The sequence below is a fragment of the Schistocerca cancellata genome, unplaced genomic scaffold (assembly GCF_023864275.1).
Source record: "Schistocerca cancellata isolate TAMUIC-IGC-003103 unplaced genomic scaffold, iqSchCanc2.1 HiC_scaffold_826, whole genome shotgun sequence".
NCBI lineage: Eukaryota > Metazoa > Arthropoda > Insecta > Orthoptera > Acrididae > Schistocerca > Schistocerca cancellata.
Genome location: NW_026046837.1, coordinates 137,270 through 151,707, shown reverse-complemented (window position 1 = coordinate 151,707; position 14,438 = coordinate 137,270). Strand labels below are relative to the sequence as shown.

Here is a 14,438-nt window from a genome sequence, read left to right as displayed (position 1 = left end):
ACCGAGGTGAAGACATATGTCCACTTTGATAGAGATACACAGCTAGAGTGACAGTTTGGCTGTGTTTGAATGATGCCACACAGCGTTATACACATTCAGCCACGTGACAGTGGAGGTAAAAGCATGGCCCTATGCGGACGTTCTACTGTTTTCCTATTCATTCGGCATGTGTGACACTGCAATAGAGCGACGACCACTACAAAAGATGTATTATTTACATTTCATTTCAGCGTATACACCGCGAGTGCCATGTGACAGGGCCTCTCTCTCGATGTCGATCTGCATTTGGCGTCTCTTAAGTGTCGGTCTGCAGTAGGCCGCTGTTGGCCGAGCGGCGTGCAGTCGCCTTACATGAAGCCCAATGGGCAACTTCAGTGCCACTGTGGACGACAGCATACTGTAGCCGGAGAGAGGAGTCGAAAGGCGCGTTTCACAGTAGAGCCACGCTATCCCACAAGCTGTGCACTAGGTCAAGTTTTTCGCAGACCGCAAACCTTTGGTGGCTTGACGCTCGTCGTCGATCGTAAGGGTGAAACAGTGAAGAGAGTTGGAAAACGGTAAGGTGGACACCCCCAGCAGCATGTGTGTGTCAAATCCGATATCTGGTCGAGGGCTGTAAGATTCAGTATGATGACGTGAGAATTCGGGAGTAGCTCACGAAGGCAAAGCTGCGGCCTTCTTAGCTCAGTGGTAGAGCACTGGTCTCGTAAACCAGGGGTCGTGAGTTCGACCCTCACAGAAGGCATTCATTTTTTTAACGTTGCTGCTGAGAGCAGAGCTAGCTCGAGCAGCATCTAACAAATGGCAGTGCACTGAATGAAGGGGAAGTTCTACAACCGATAAAGAATGCTCTACTTGCATCAGAGGTTTACTGAATGTGTAGGCGGAACACTGTTTTGTATGCATTTTGTAGTAGAATGTCATGCTTGGCGATGTCATTCGTTAATGAGCTCCGCTACAGTGTGCATGCACGTTTTCCATGTGAAGAGGCGTAAGCAGATACTACCATTCTGCGAGGTGCCTGCAGAAAGTATACGAGTTGCATTGATAAAGAGAGCAGGAGTGACCGCAAGTCAAGGCCTCCGTGGCGCAATCGGCTAGCGCGTTCGGCTGTTAACCGAAAGGTTGGTGGTTCGAGCCCACCCGGGGGCGAAATCGTTTTAATCGCCACCGAGGTGAAGACATATGTCCACTTTGATAGAGATACACAGCTAGAGTGACAGTTTGGCTGTGTTTGAATGATGCCACACAGCGTTATACACATTCAGCCACGTGACAGTGGAGGTAAAAGCATGGCCCTATGCGGACGTTCTACTGTTTTCCTATTCATTCGGCATGTGTGACACTGCAATAGAGCGACGACCACTACAAAAGATGTATTATTTACATTTCATTTCAGCGTATACACCGCGAGTGCCATGTGACAGGGCCTCTCTCTCGATGTCGATCTGCATTTGGCGTCTCTTAAGTGTCGGTCTGCAGTAGGCCGCTGTTGGCCGAGCGGCGTGCAGTCGCCTTACATGAAGCCCAATGGGCAACTTCAGTGCCACTGTGGACGACAGCATACTGTAGCCGGAGAGAGGAGTCGAAAGGCGCGTTTCACAGTAGAGCCACGCTATCCCACAAGCTGTGCACTAGGTCAAGTTTTTCGCAGACCGCAAACCTTTGGTGGCTTGACGCTCGTCGTCGATCGTAAGGGTGAAACAGTGAAGAGAGTTGGAAAACGGTAAGGTGGACACCCCCAGCAGCATGTGTGTGTCAAATCCGATATCTGGTCGAGGGCTGTAAGATTCAGTATGATGACGTGAGAATTCGGGAGTAGCTCACGAAGGCAAAGCTGCGGCCTTCTTAGCTCAGTGGTAGAGCACTGGTCTCGTAAACCAGGGGTCGTGAGTTCGACCCTCACAGAAGGCATTCATTTTTTTAACGTTGCTGCTGAGAGCAGAGCTAGCTCGAGCAGCATCTAACAAATGGCAGTGCACTGAATGAAGGGGAAGTTCTACAACCGATAAAGAATGCTCTACTTGCATCAGAGGTTTACTGAATGTGTAGGCGGAACACTGTTTTGTATGCATTTTGTAGTAGAATGTCATGCTTGGCGATGTCATTCGTTAATGAGCTCCGCTACAGTGTGCATGCACGTTTTCCATGTGAAGAGGCGTAAGCAGATACTACCATTCTGCGAGGTGCCTGCAGAAAGTATACGAGTTGCATTGATAAAGAGAGCAGGAGTGACCGCAAGTCAAGGCCTCCGTGGCGCAATCGGCTAGCGCGTTCGGCTGTTAACCGAAAGGTTGGTGGTTCGAGCCCACCCGGGGGCGAAATCGTTTTAATCGCCACCGAGGTGAAGACATATGTCCACTTTGATAGAGATACACAGCTAGAGTGACAGTTTGGCTGTGTTTGAATGATGCCACACACCCTTATACACATTCAGCCACGTGACAGTGGAGGTAAAAACATGGCCCTATGCGGACGTTCTACTGTTTTCCTATTCATTCGGCATGTGTGACACTGCAGTAGAGCGACGACCACTACAAAAGATGTATTATTTACATTTCATTTCAGCGTATACACCGCGAGTGCCATGTGACAGGGCCTCTCTCTCGATGTCGATCTGCATTTGGCGTCTCTTAAGTGTCGGTCTGCAGTAGGCCGCTGTTGGCCGAGCGGCGTGCAGTCGCCTTACATGAAGCCCAATGGGCAACTTCAGTGCCACTGTGGACGACAGCATACTGTAGCCGGAGAGAGGAGTCGAAAGGCGCGTTTCACAGTAGAGCCACGCTATCCCACAAGCTGTGCACTAGGTCAAGTTTTTCGCAGACCGCAAACCTTTGGTGGCTTGACGCTCGTCGTCGATCGTAAGGGTGAAACAGTGAAGAGACTTGGAAAACGGTAAGGTGGACACCCCCAGCAGCATGTGTGCGTCAAATCCGATATCTGGTCGAGGGCTGTAAGATTCAGTATGATGACGTGACAATTCGGGAGTAGCTCACGAAGGCAAAGCTGCGGCCTCCTTAGCTCAGTGGTAGAGCACTGGTCTCGTAAACCAGGGGTCGTGAGTTCGACCCTCACAGAAGGCATTCATTTTTTTAACGTTGCTGCTGAGAGCAGAGCTAGCTCGAGCAGCATCTAACAAATGGCAGTGCACTGAATGAAGGGGAAGTTCTACAACCGATAAAGAATGCTCTACTTGCATCAGAGGTTTACTGAATGTGTAGGCGGAACACTGTTTTGTATGCATTTTGTAGTAGAATGTCATGCTTGGCGATGTCATTCGGTAATGAGCTCCGCTACAGTGTGCATGCACGTTATCCATGTGAAGAGGCGTAAGCAGATACTACCATTCTGCGAGGTGCCTGCAGAAAGTATACGAGTTGCATTGATAAAGAGAGCAGGAGTAACCGCAAGTCAAGGCCTCCGTGGCGCAATCGGCTAGCGCGTTCGGCTGTTAACCGAAAGGTTGGTGGTTCGAGCCCACCCGGGGGCGAAATCGTTTTAATCGCCACCGAGGTGATGACATATGTCCACTTTGATAGAGATACACAGCTAGAGTGACAGTTTGGCTGTGTTTGAATGATGCCACACACCCTTATACACATTTAGCCACGTGACAGTGGAGGTAGAAACATGGCCCTATGCGGACGTTCTACTGTTTTCCTATTCATTCGGCACGTGTGACATTGCAGTAGAGCGACGACCACTACAAAAGATGTATTATTTACATTTCATTTCAGCGTATACACCGCGAGTGCCATGTGACAGGGCCTCTCTCTCGATGTCGATCTGCATTTGGCGTCTCTTAAGTGTCGGTCTGCAGTAGGCCGCTGTTGGCCGAGCGGCGTGCAGTCGCCTTACATGAAGCCCAATGGGCAACTTCAGTGCCACTGTGGACGACAGCATACTGTAGCCGGAGAGAGGAGTCGAAAGGCGCGTTTCACAGTAGAGCCACGCTATCCCACAAGCTGTGCACTAGGTCAAGTTTTTCGCAGACCGCAAACCTTTGGTGGCTTGACGCTCGTCGTCGATCGTAAGGGTGAAACAGTGAAGAGAGTTGGAAAACGGTAAGGTGGACACCCCCAGCAGCATGTGTGTGTCAAATCCGACTTCTGGTCGAGGGCTGTAAGATTCAGTATGATGACGTGACAATTCGGGAGTAGCTCACGAAGGCAAAGCTGCGGCCTTCTTAGCTCTGTGGTAGAGCACTGGTCTCGTAAACCAGGGGTCGTGAGTTCGACCCTCACAGAAGGCATTCATTTTTTTTAACGTTGCTGCTGAGAGCAGAGCTAGCTCGAGCAGCATCTAACAAATGGCAGTGCACTGAATGAAGGGGAAGTTCTACAACCGATAAAGAATGCTCTACTTGCATCAGAGGTTTACTGAATGTGTAGGCGGAACACTGTTTTGTATGCATTTTGTAGTAGAATGTCATGCTTGGCGATGTCATTCGTTAATGAGCTCCGCTACAGTGTGCATGCACGTTTTCCATGTGAAGAGGCGTAAGCAGATACTACCATTCTGCGAGGTGCCTGCAGAAAGTATACGAGTTGCATTGATAAAGAGAGCAGGAGTGACCGCAAGTCAAGGCCTCCGTGGCGCAATCGGCTAGCGCGTTCGGCTGTTAACCGAAAGGTTGGTGGTTCGAGCCCACCCGGGGGCGAAATCGTTTTAATCGCCACCGAGGTGAAGACATATGTCCACTTTGATAGAGATACACAGCTAGAGTGACAGTTTGGCTGTGTTTGAATGATGCCACACAGCGTTATACACATTCAGCCACGTGACAGTGGAGGTAAAAGCATGGCCCTATGCGGACGTTCTACTGTTTTCCTATTCATTCGGCATGTGTGACACTGCAATAGAGCGACGACCACTACAAAAGATGTATTATTTACATTTCATTTCAGCGTATACACCGCGAGTGCCATGTGACAGGGCCTCTCTCTCGATGTCGATCTGCATTTGGCGTCTCTTAAGTGTCGGTCTGCAGTAGGCCGCTGTTGGCCGAGCGGCGTGCAGTCGCCTTACATGAAGCCCAATGGGCAACTTCAGTGCCACTGTGGACGACAGCATACTGTAGCCGGAGAGAGGAGTCGAAAGGCGCGTTTCACAGTAGAGCCACGCTATCCCACAAGCTGTGCACTAGGTCAAGTTTTTCGCAGACCGCAAACCTTTGGTGGCTTGACGCTCGTCGTCGATCGTAAGGGTGAAACAGTGAAGAGAGTTGGAAAACGGTAAGGTGGACACCCCCAGCAGCATGTGTGTGTCAAATCCGATATCTGGTCGAGGGCTGTAAGATTCAGTATGATGACGTGAGAATTCGGGAGTAGCTCACGAAGGCAAAGCTGCGGCCTTCTTAGCTCAGTGGTAGAGCACTGGTCTCGTAAACCAGGGGTCGTGAGTTCGACCCTCACAGAAGGCATTCATTTTTTTAACGTTGCTGCTGAGAGCAGAGCTAGCTCGAGCAGCATCTAACAAATGGCAGTGCACTGAATGAAGGGGAAGTTCTACAACCGATAAAGAATGCTCTACTTGCATCAGAGGTTTACTGAATGTGTAGGCGGAACACTGTTTTGTATGCATTTTGTAGTAGAATGTCATGCTTGGCGATGTCATTCGTTAATGAGCTCCGCTACAGTGTGCATGCACGTTTTCCATGTGAAGAGGCGTAAGCAGATACTACCATTCTGCGAGGTGCCTGCAGAAAGTATACGAGTTGCATTGATAAAGAGAGCAGGAGTGACCGCAAGTCAAGGCCTCCGTGGCGCAATCGGCTAGCGCGTTCGGCTGTTAACCGAAAGGTTGGTGGTTCGAGCCCACCCGGGGGCGAAATCGTTTTAATCGCCACCGAGGTGAAGACATATGTCCACTTTGATAGAGATACACAGCTAGAGTGACAGTTTGGCTGTGTTTGAATGATGCCACACAGCGTTATACACATTCAGCCACGTGACAGTGGAGGTAAAAGCATGGCCCTATGCGGACGTTCTACTGTTTTCCTATTCATTCGGCATGTGTGACACTGCAATAGAGCGACGACCACTACAAAAGATGTATTATTTACATTTCATTTCAGCGTATACACCGCGAGTGCCATGTGACAGGGCCTCTCTCTCGATGTCGATCTGCATTTGGCGTCTCTTAAGTGTCGGTCTGCAGTAGGCCGCTGTTGGCCGAGCGGCGTGCAGTCGCCTTACATGAAGCCCAATGGGCAACTTCAGTGCCACTGTGGACGACAGCATACTGTAGCCGGAGAGAGGAGTCGAAAGGCGCGTTTCACAGTAGAGCCACGCTATCCCACAAGCTGTGCACTAGGTCAAGTTTTTCGCAGACCGCAAACCTTTGGTGGCTTGACGCTCGTCGTCGATCGTAAGGGTGAAACAGTGAAGAGAGTTGGAAAACGGTAAGGTGGACACCCCCAGCAGCATGTGTGTGTCAAATCCGATATCTGGTCGAGGGCTGTAAGATTCAGTATGATGACGTGAGAATTCGGGAGTAGCTCACGAAGGCAAAGCTGCGGCCTTCTTAGCTCAGTGGTAGAGCACTGGTCTCGTAAACCAGGGGTCGTGAGTTCGACCCTCACAGAAGGCATTCATTTTTTTAACGTTGCTGCTGAGAGCAGAGCTAGCTCGAGCAGCATCTAACAAATGGCAGTGCACTGAATGAAGGGGAAGTTCTACAACCGATAAAGAATGCTCTACTTGCATCAGAGGTTTACTGAATGTGTAGGCGGAACACTGTTTTGTATGCATTTTGTAGTAGAATGTCATGCTTGGCGATGTCATTCGTTAATGAGCTCCGCTACAGTGTGCATGCACGTTTTCCATGTGAAGAGGCGTAAGCAGATACTACCATTCTGCGAGGTGCCTGCAGAAAGTATACGAGTTGCATTGATAAAGAGAGCAGGAGTGACCGCAAGTCAAGGCCTCCGTGGCGCAATCGGCTAGCGCGTTCGGCTGTTAACCGAAAGGTTGGTGGTTCGAGCCCACCCGGGGGCGAAATCGTTTTAATCGCCACCGAGGTGAAGACATATGTCCACTTTGATAGAGATACACAGCTAGAGTGACAGTTTGGCTGTGTTTGAATGATGCCACACAGCGTTATACACATTCAGCCACGTGACAGTGGAGGTAAAAGCATGGCCCTATGCGGACGTTCTACTGTTTTCCTATTCATTCGGCATGTGTGACACTGCAATAGAGCGACGACCACTACAAAAGATGTATTATTTACATTTCATTTCAGCGTATACACCGCGAGTGCCATGTGACAGGGCCTCTCTCTCGATGTCGATCTGCATTTGGCGTCTCTTAAGTGTCGGTCTGCAGTAGGCCGCTGTTGGCCGAGCGGCGTGCAGTCGCCTTACATGAAGCCCAATGGGCAACTTCAGTGCCACTGTGGACGACAGCATACTGTAGCCGGAGAGAGGAGTCGAAAGGCGCGTTTCACAGTAGAGCCACGCTATCCCACAAGCTGTGCACTAGGTCAAGTTTTTCGCAGACCGCAAACCTTTGGTGGCTTGACGCTCGTCGTCGATCGTAAGGGTGAAACAGTGAAGAGAGTTGGAAAACGGTAAGGTGGACACCCCCAGCAGCATGTGTGTGTCAAATCCGATATCTGGTCGAGGGCTGTAAGATTCAGTATGATGACGTGAGAATTCGGGAGTAGCTCACGAAGGCAAAGCTGCGGCCTTCTTAGCTCAGTGGTAGAGCACTGGTCTCGTAAACCAGGGGTCGTGAGTTCGACCCTCACAGAAGGCATTCATTTTTTTAACGTTGCTGCTGAGAGCAGAGCTAGCTCGAGCAGCATCTAACAAATGGCAGTGCACTGAATGAAGGGGAAGTTCTACAACCGATAAAGAATGCTCTACTTGCATCAGAGGTTTACTGAATGTGTAGGCGGAACACTGTTTTGTATGCATTTTGTAGTAGAATGTCATGCTTGGCGATGTCATTCGTTAATGAGCTCCGCTACAGTGTGCATGCACGTTTTCCATGTGAAGAGGCGTAAGCAGATACTACCATTCTGCGAGGTGCCTGCAGAAAGTATACGAGTTGCATTGATAAAGAGAGCAGGAGTGACCGCAAGTCAAGGCCTCCGTGGCGCAATCGGCTAGCGCGTTCGGCTGTTAACCGAAAGGTTGGTGGTTCGAGCCCACCCGGGGGCGAAATCGTTTTAATCGCCACCGAGGTGAAGACATATGTCCACTTTGATAGAGATACACAGCTAGAGTGACAGTTTGGCTGTGTTTGAATGATGCCACACACCCTTATACACATTCAGCCACGTGACAGTGGAGGTAAAAACATGGCCCTATGCGGACGTTCTACTGTTTTCCTATTCATTCGGCACGTGTGACGTGTGACATTGCAGTAGAGCGACGACCACTACAAAAGATGTATTATTTACATTTCATTTCAGCGTATACACCGCGAGTGCCATGTGACAGGGCCTCTCTCTCGATGTCGATCTGCATTTGGCGTCTCTTAAGTGTCGGTCTGCAGTAGGCCGCTGTTGGCCGAGCGGCGTGCAGTCGCCTTACATGAAGCCCAATGGGCAACTTCAGTGCCACTGTGGACGACAGCATACTGTAGCCGGAGAGAGGAGTCGAAAGGCGCGTTTCACAGTAGAGCCACGCTATCCCACAAGCTGTGCACTAGGTCAAGTTTTTCGCAGACCGCAAACCTTTGGTGGCTTGACGCTCGTCGTCGATCGTAAGGGTGAAACAGTGAAGAGAGTTGGAAAACGGTAAGGTGGACACCCCCAGCAGCATGTGTGTGTCAAATCCGATATCTGGTCGAGGGCTGTAAGATTCAGTATGATGACGTGAGAATTCGGGAGTAGCTCACGAAGGCAAAGCTGCGGCCTTCTTAGCTCAGTGGTAGAGCACTGGTCTCGTAAACCAGGGGTCGTGAGTTCGACCCTCACAGAAGGCATTCATTTTTTTAACGTTGCTGCTGAGAGCAGAGCTAGCTCGAGCAGCATCTAACAAATGGCAGTGCACTGAATGAAGGGGAAGTTCTACAACCGATAAAGAATGCTCTACTTGCATCAGAGGTTTACTGAATGTGTAGGCGGAACACTGTTTTGTATGCATTTTGTAGTAGAATGTCATGCTTGGCGATGTCATTCGTTAATGAGCTCCGCTACAGTGTGCATGCACGTTTTCCATGTGAAGAGGCGTAAGCAGATACTACCATTCTGCGAGGTGCCTGCAGAAAGTATACGAGTTGCATTGATAAAGAGAGCAGGAGTGACCGCAAGTCAAGGCCTCCGTGGCGCAATCGGCTAGCGCGTTCGGCTGTTAACCGAAAGGTTGGTGGTTCGAGCCCACCCGGGGGCGAAATCGTTTTAATCGCCACCGAGGTGAAGACATATGTCCACTTTGATAGAGATACACAGCTAGAGTGACAGTTTGGCTGTGTTTGAATGATGCCACACACCCTTATACACATTCAGCCACGTGACAGTGGAGGTAAAAACATGGCCCTATGCGGACGTTCTACTGTTTTCCTATTCATTCGGCATGTGTGACACTGCAGTAGAGCGACGACCACTACAAAAGATGTATTATTTACATTTCATTTCAGCGTATACACCGCGAGTGCCATGTGACAGGGCCTCTCTCTCGATGTCGATCTGCATTTGGCGTCTCTTAAGTGTCGGTCTGCAGTAGGCCGCTGTTGGCCGAGCGGCGTGCAGTCGCCTTACATGAAGCCCAATGGGCAACTTCAGTGCCACTGTGGACGACAGCATACTGTAGCCGGAGAGAGGAGTCGAAAGGCGCGTTTCACAGTAGAGCCACGCTATCCCACAAGCTGTGCACTAGGTCAAGTTTTTCGCAGACCGCAAACCTTTGGTGGCTTGACGCTCGTCGTCGATCGTAAGGATGAAACAGTGAAGAGAGTTGGAAAACGGTAAGGTGGACACCCCCAGCAGCATGTGTGTGTCAAATCCGATATCTGGTCGAGGGCTGTAAGATTCAGTATGATGACGTGACAATTCGGGAGTAGCTCACGAAGGCAAAGCTGCGGCCTTCTTAGCTCAGTGGTAGAGCACTGGTCTCGTAAACCAGGGGTCGTGAGTTCGACCCTCACAGAAGGCATTCATTCTTTTAACGTTGCTGCTGAGAGCAGAGCTAGCTCGAGCAGCATCTAACAAATGGCAGTGCACTGAATGAAGGGGAAGTTCTACAACCGATAAAGAATGCTCTACTTGCATCAGAGGTTTACTGAATGTGTAGGCGGAACACTGTTTTGTATGCATTTTGTAGTAGAATGTCATGCTTGGCGATGTCATTCGTTAATGAGCTCCGCTACAGTGTGCATGCACGTTATCCATGTGAAGAGGCGTAAGCAGATACTACCATTCTGCGAGGTGCCTGCAGAAAGTATACGAGTTGCATTGATAAAGAGAGCAGGAGTGACCGCAAGTCAAGGCCTCCGTGGCGCAATCGGCTAGCGCGTTCGGCTGTTAACCGAAAGGTTGGTGGTTCGAGCCCACCCGGGGGCGAAATCGTTTTAATCGCCACCGAGGTGAAGACATATGTCCACTTTGATAGAGATACACAGCTAGAGTGACAGTTTGGCTGTGTTTGAATGATGCCACACAGCGTTATACACATTCAGCCACGTGACAGTGGAGGTAAAAACATGGCCCTATGCGGACGTTCTACTGTTTTCCTATTCATTCGGCACGTGTGACATTGCAGTAGAGCGACGACCACTACAAAAGATGTATTATTTACATTTCATTTCAGCGTATACACCGCGAGTGCCATGTGACAGGGCCTCTCTCTCGATGTCGATCTGCATTTGGCGTCTCTTAAGTGTCGGTCTGCAGTAGGCCGCTGTTGGCCGAGCGGCGTGCAGTCGCCTTACATGAAGCCCAATGGGCAACTTCAGTGCCACTGTGGACGACAGCATACTGTAGCCGGAGAGAGGAGTCGAAAGGCGCGTTTCACAGTAGAGCCACGCTATCCCACAAGCTGTGCACTAGGTCAAGTTTTTCGCAGACCGCAAACCTTTGGTGGCTTGACGCTCGTCGTCGATCGTAAGGGTGAAACAGTGAAGAGAGTTGGAAAACGGTAAGGTGGACACCCCCAGCAGCATGTGTGTGTCAAATCCGATATCTGGTCGAGGGCTGTAAGATTCAGTATGATGACGTGAGAATTCGGGAGTAGCTCACGAAGGCAAAGCTGCGGCCTTCTTAGCTCAGTGGTAGAGCACTGGTCTCGTAAACCAGGGGTCGTGAGTTCGACCCTCACAGAAGGCATTCATTTTTTTAACGTTGCTGCTGAGAGCAGAGCTAGCTCGAGCAGCATCTAACAAATGGCAGTGCACTGAATGAAGGGGAAGTTCTACAACCGATAAAGAATGCTCTACTTGCATCAGAGGTTTACTGAATGTGTAGGCGGAACACTGTTTTGTATGCATTTTGTAGTAGAATGTCATGCTTGGCGATGTCATTCGTTAATGAGCTCCGCTACAGTGTGCATGCACGTTTTCCATGTGAAGAGGCGTAAGCAGATACTACCATTCTGCGAGGTGCCTGCAGAAAGTATACGAGTTGCATTGATAAAGAGAGCAGGAGTGACCGCAAGTCAAGGCCTCCGTGGCGCAATCGGCTAGCGCGTTCGGCTGTTAACCGAAAGGTTGGTGGTTCGAGCCCACCCGGGGGCGAAATCGTTTTAATCGCCACCGAGGTGAAGACATATGTCCACTTTGATAGAGATACACAGCTAGAGTGACAGTTTGGCTGTGTTTGAATGATGCCACACACCCTTATACACATTCAGCCACGTGACAGTGGAGGTAAAAACATGGCCCTATGCGGACGTTCTACTGTTTTCCTATTCATTCGGCATGTGTGACACTGCAGTAGAGCGACGACCACTACAAAAGATGTATTATTTACATTTCATTTCAGCGTATACACCGCGAGTGCCATGTGACAGGGCCTCTCTCTCGATGTCGATCTGCATTTGGCGTCTCTTAAGTGTCGGTCTGCAGTAGGCCGCTGTTGGCCGAGCGGCGTGCAGTCGCCTTACATGAAGCCCAATGGGCAACTTCAGTGCCACTGTGGACGACAGCATACTGTAGCCGGAGAGAGGAGTCGAAAGGCGCGTTTCACAGTAGAGCCACGCTATCCCACAAGCTGTGCACTAGGTCAAGTTTTTCGCAGACCGCAAACCTTTGGTGGCTTGACGCTCGTCGTCGATCGTAAGGGTGAAACAGTGAAGAGAGTTGGAAAACGGTAAGGTGGACACCCCCAGCAGCATGTGTGTGTCAAATCCGATATCTGGTCGAGGGCTGTAAGATTCAGTATGATGACGTGAGAATTCGGGAGTAGCTCACGAAGGCAAAGCTGCGGCCTTCTTAGCTCAGTGGTAGAGCACTGGTCTCGTAAACCAGGGGTCGTGAGTTCGACCCTCACAGAAGGCATTCATTTTTTTAACGTTGCTGCTGAGAGCAGAGCTAGCTCGAGCAGCATCTAACAAATGGCAGTGCACTGAATGAAGGGGAAGTTCTACAACCGATAAAGAATGCTCTACTTGCATCAGAGGTTTACTGAATGTGTAGGCGGAACACTGTTTTGTATGCATTTTGTAGTAGAATGTCATGCTTGGCGATGTCATTCGTTAATGAGCTCCGCTACAGTGTGCATGCACGTTTTCCATGTGAAGAGGCGTAAGCAGATACTACCATTCTGCGAGGTGCCTGCAGAAAGTATACGAGTTGCATTGATAAAGAGAGCAGGAGTAACCGCAAGTCAAGGCCTCCGTGGCGCAATCGGCTAGCGCGTTCGGCTGTTAACCGAAAGGTTGGTGGTTCGAGCCCACCCGGGGGCGAAATCGTTTTAATCGCCACCGAGGTGAAGACATATGTCCACTTTGATAGAGATACACAGCTAGAGTGACAGTTTGGCTGTGTTTGAATGATGCCACACACCCTTATACACATTCAGCCACGTGACAGTGGAGGTAAAAACATGGCCCTATGCGGACGTTCTACTGTTTTCCTATTCATTCGGCATGTGTGACACTGCAGTAGAGCGACGACCACTACAAAAGATGTATTATTTACATTTCATTTCAGCGTATACACCGCGAGTGCCATGTGACAGGGCCTCTCTCTCGATGTCGATCTGCATTTGGCGTCTCTTAAGTGTCGGTCTGCAGTAGGCCGCTGTTGGCCGAGCGGCGTGCAGTCGCCTTACATGAAGCCCAATGGGCAACTTCAGTGCCACTGTGGACGACAGCATACTGTAGCCGGAGAGAGGAGTCGAAAGGCGCGTTTCACAGTAGAGCCACGCTATCCCACAAGCTGTGCACTAGGTCAAGTTTTTCGCAGACCGCAAACCTTTGGTGGCTTGACGCTCGTCGTCGATCGTAAGGGTGAAACAGTGAAGAGACTTGGAAAACGGTAAGGTGGACACCCCCAGCAGCATGTGTGCGTCAAATCCGATATCTGGTCGAGGGCTGTAAGATTCAGTATGATGACGTGACAATTCGGGAGTAGCTCACGAAGGCAAAGCTGCGGCCTTCTTAGCTCAGTGGTAGAGCACTGGTCTCGTAAACCAGGGGTCGTGAGTTCGACCCTCACAGAAGGCATTCATTTTTTTAACGTTGCTGCTGAGAGCAGAGCTAGCTCGAGCAGCATCTAACAAATGGCAGTGCACTGAATGAAGGGGAAGTTCTACAACCGATAAAGAATGCTCTACTTGCATCAGAGGTTTACTGAATGTGTAGGCGGAACACTGTTTTGTATGCATTTTGTAGTAGAATGTCATGCTTGGCGATGTCATTCGGTAATGAGCTCCGCTACAGTGTGCATGCACGTTATCCATGTGAAGAGGCGTAAGCAGATACTACCATTCTGCGAGGTGCCTGCAGAAAGTATACGAGTTGCATTGATAAAGAGAGCAGGAGTAACCGCAAGTCAAGGCCTCCGTGGCGCAATCGGCTAGCGCGTTCGGCTGTTAACCGAAAGGTTGGTGGTTCGAGCCCACCCGGGGGCGAAATCGTTTTAATCGCCACCGAGGTGATGACATATGTCCACTTTGATAGAGATACACAGCTAGAGTGACAGTTTGGCTGTGTTTGAATGATGCCACACACCCTTATACACATTCAGCCACGTGACAGTGGAGGTAAAAACATGGCCCTATGCGGACGTTCTACTGTTTTCCTATTCATTCGGCATGTGTGACACTGCAGTAGAGCGACGACCACTACAAAAGATGTATTATTTACATTTCATTTCAGCGTATACACCGCGAGTGCCATGTGACAGGGCCTCTCTCTCGATGTCGATCTGCATTTGGCGTCTCTTAAGTGTCGGTCTGCAGTAGGCCGCTGTTGGCCGAGCGGCGTGCAGTCGCCTTACATGAAGCCCAATGGGCAACTTCAGTGCCACTGTGGACGACAGCATACTGTA

At 50.1% G+C, this 14,438-nt stretch overlaps 24 non-coding genes across 24 annotated transcripts; all 24 read left to right on the top strand.

The window, feature by feature from the left end:
• The first annotated feature begins 673 nt into the window (after nt 1-673).
• On the top strand, nt 674-745 carry Trnat-cgu (transfer RNA threonine (anticodon CGU)). The gene has a single exon. It is a non-coding gene; the product is annotated as a tRNA-Thr (tRNA).
• Nucleotides 746-1,078: 333 nt separating this feature from the next.
• Nucleotides 1,079-1,152, top strand: Trnan-guu (transfer RNA asparagine (anticodon GUU)). Its single transcript has one exon. It is a non-coding gene; the product is annotated as a tRNA-Asn (tRNA).
• Nucleotides 1,153-1,842: 690 nt separating this feature from the next.
• Nucleotides 1,843-1,914, top strand: Trnat-cgu (transfer RNA threonine (anticodon CGU)). The gene has a single exon. It is a non-coding gene; the product is annotated as a tRNA-Thr (tRNA).
• Nucleotides 1,915-2,247: 333 nt separating this feature from the next.
• Nucleotides 2,248-2,321, top strand: Trnan-guu (transfer RNA asparagine (anticodon GUU)). Its single transcript has one exon. It is a non-coding gene; the product is annotated as a tRNA-Asn (tRNA).
• Nucleotides 2,322-3,011: 690 nt separating this feature from the next.
• On the top strand, nt 3,012-3,083 carry Trnat-cgu (transfer RNA threonine (anticodon CGU)). Its single transcript has one exon. It is a non-coding gene; the product is annotated as a tRNA-Thr (tRNA).
• A 333-nt stretch (nt 3,084-3,416) lies between these two features.
• Trnan-guu (transfer RNA asparagine (anticodon GUU)) lies at nt 3,417-3,490 on the top strand. Its single transcript has one exon. It is a non-coding gene; the product is annotated as a tRNA-Asn (tRNA).
• Nucleotides 3,491-4,180: 690 nt separating this feature from the next.
• On the top strand, nt 4,181-4,252 carry Trnat-cgu (transfer RNA threonine (anticodon CGU)). The gene has a single exon. It is a non-coding gene; the product is annotated as a tRNA-Thr (tRNA).
• A 334-nt stretch (nt 4,253-4,586) lies between these two features.
• Nucleotides 4,587-4,660, top strand: Trnan-guu (transfer RNA asparagine (anticodon GUU)). Its single transcript has one exon. It is a non-coding gene; the product is annotated as a tRNA-Asn (tRNA).
• Nucleotides 4,661-5,350: 690 nt separating this feature from the next.
• Trnat-cgu (transfer RNA threonine (anticodon CGU)) lies at nt 5,351-5,422 on the top strand. The gene has a single exon. It is a non-coding gene; the product is annotated as a tRNA-Thr (tRNA).
• A 333-nt stretch (nt 5,423-5,755) lies between these two features.
• Trnan-guu (transfer RNA asparagine (anticodon GUU)) lies at nt 5,756-5,829 on the top strand. The gene has a single exon. It is a non-coding gene; the product is annotated as a tRNA-Asn (tRNA).
• A 690-nt stretch (nt 5,830-6,519) lies between these two features.
• Trnat-cgu (transfer RNA threonine (anticodon CGU)) lies at nt 6,520-6,591 on the top strand. Its single transcript has one exon. It is a non-coding gene; the product is annotated as a tRNA-Thr (tRNA).
• Nucleotides 6,592-6,924: 333 nt separating this feature from the next.
• Nucleotides 6,925-6,998, top strand: Trnan-guu (transfer RNA asparagine (anticodon GUU)). Its single transcript has one exon. It is a non-coding gene; the product is annotated as a tRNA-Asn (tRNA).
• Nucleotides 6,999-7,688: 690 nt separating this feature from the next.
• On the top strand, nt 7,689-7,760 carry Trnat-cgu (transfer RNA threonine (anticodon CGU)). The gene has a single exon. It is a non-coding gene; the product is annotated as a tRNA-Thr (tRNA).
• Nucleotides 7,761-8,093: 333 nt separating this feature from the next.
• Trnan-guu (transfer RNA asparagine (anticodon GUU)) lies at nt 8,094-8,167 on the top strand. Its single transcript has one exon. It is a non-coding gene; the product is annotated as a tRNA-Asn (tRNA).
• A 697-nt stretch (nt 8,168-8,864) lies between these two features.
• Nucleotides 8,865-8,936, top strand: Trnat-cgu (transfer RNA threonine (anticodon CGU)). The gene has a single exon. It is a non-coding gene; the product is annotated as a tRNA-Thr (tRNA).
• A 333-nt stretch (nt 8,937-9,269) lies between these two features.
• Trnan-guu (transfer RNA asparagine (anticodon GUU)) lies at nt 9,270-9,343 on the top strand. Its single transcript has one exon. It is a non-coding gene; the product is annotated as a tRNA-Asn (tRNA).
• A 690-nt stretch (nt 9,344-10,033) lies between these two features.
• Trnat-cgu (transfer RNA threonine (anticodon CGU)) lies at nt 10,034-10,105 on the top strand. Its single transcript has one exon. It is a non-coding gene; the product is annotated as a tRNA-Thr (tRNA).
• A 333-nt stretch (nt 10,106-10,438) lies between these two features.
• Trnan-guu (transfer RNA asparagine (anticodon GUU)) lies at nt 10,439-10,512 on the top strand. The gene has a single exon. It is a non-coding gene; the product is annotated as a tRNA-Asn (tRNA).
• A 690-nt stretch (nt 10,513-11,202) lies between these two features.
• Trnat-cgu (transfer RNA threonine (anticodon CGU)) lies at nt 11,203-11,274 on the top strand. The gene has a single exon. It is a non-coding gene; the product is annotated as a tRNA-Thr (tRNA).
• A 333-nt stretch (nt 11,275-11,607) lies between these two features.
• On the top strand, nt 11,608-11,681 carry Trnan-guu (transfer RNA asparagine (anticodon GUU)). The gene has a single exon. It is a non-coding gene; the product is annotated as a tRNA-Asn (tRNA).
• Nucleotides 11,682-12,371: 690 nt separating this feature from the next.
• On the top strand, nt 12,372-12,443 carry Trnat-cgu (transfer RNA threonine (anticodon CGU)). Its single transcript has one exon. It is a non-coding gene; the product is annotated as a tRNA-Thr (tRNA).
• Nucleotides 12,444-12,776: 333 nt separating this feature from the next.
• Nucleotides 12,777-12,850, top strand: Trnan-guu (transfer RNA asparagine (anticodon GUU)). The gene has a single exon. It is a non-coding gene; the product is annotated as a tRNA-Asn (tRNA).
• A 690-nt stretch (nt 12,851-13,540) lies between these two features.
• Trnat-cgu (transfer RNA threonine (anticodon CGU)) lies at nt 13,541-13,612 on the top strand. The gene has a single exon. It is a non-coding gene; the product is annotated as a tRNA-Thr (tRNA).
• A 333-nt stretch (nt 13,613-13,945) lies between these two features.
• Trnan-guu (transfer RNA asparagine (anticodon GUU)) lies at nt 13,946-14,019 on the top strand. The gene has a single exon. It is a non-coding gene; the product is annotated as a tRNA-Asn (tRNA).
• Nucleotides 14,020-14,438: the final 419 nt, after the last annotated feature.